The following is a 441-nucleotide window of genomic DNA, read 5'->3' as shown; positions in this document are numbered from 1 at the left end:
GGRGGCACTCAATCCCACTGTCTGTGTCATTATTAAAGCCTCAGTCCCAAGGCACAGCCCTGAGGCACAGTGTTAATCACCTGTCTCCACTTGGACACAGYATCAATACCCACAGCACCCTGGCCGCACCTATCCAATTTCTATGAGGCATCCTTACAATATCTMGACACGAATCCATCACGGAGAAGCGAAAAATCGAACGGACAGCTCTAGTACTTACTACGCGACCCACCCAAAGGCATTTCTTACACGGGCTTAATTACCTGCGTACAACCTTAACCATGTTGCATCCAACTTCTCTATTATTTCTATTCTTCAACCAGTATAGGGATAGCTCCACCGAAATGGAGCCTCAAAAAATTCATTGACACTCGTGCCTGTTCCTCTCCACGGAAATCTTTAGTAAAAGGCGAAAGATTTATACGATCTGAAGAGAAACCA

At 45.7% G+C, this 441-nt stretch overlaps 1 non-coding gene across 1 annotated transcript; it reads right to left on the bottom strand.

Annotated features, from left to right (window-relative positions):
• Positions 1-332: 332 nt before the first annotated feature.
• Positions 333-441, bottom strand: LOC130588496 (U5 spliceosomal RNA; the record flags this gene model as incomplete). The annotated part of the gene is made up of 1 exon (XR_008966974.1): positions 333-441. It is a non-coding gene; the product is annotated as a U5 spliceosomal RNA (small nuclear RNA).

The sequence above is a fragment of the Malurus melanocephalus genome, unplaced genomic scaffold (genome assembly GCF_030028575.1).
Source record: "Malurus melanocephalus ecotype Western Australia unplaced genomic scaffold, MMel_1.1 scaffold_5671, whole genome shotgun sequence".
Taxonomy (NCBI): domain Eukaryota; kingdom Metazoa; phylum Chordata; class Aves; order Passeriformes; family Maluridae; genus Malurus; species Malurus melanocephalus.
This window is presented reverse-complemented; position numbering and strand designations above follow the sequence as displayed.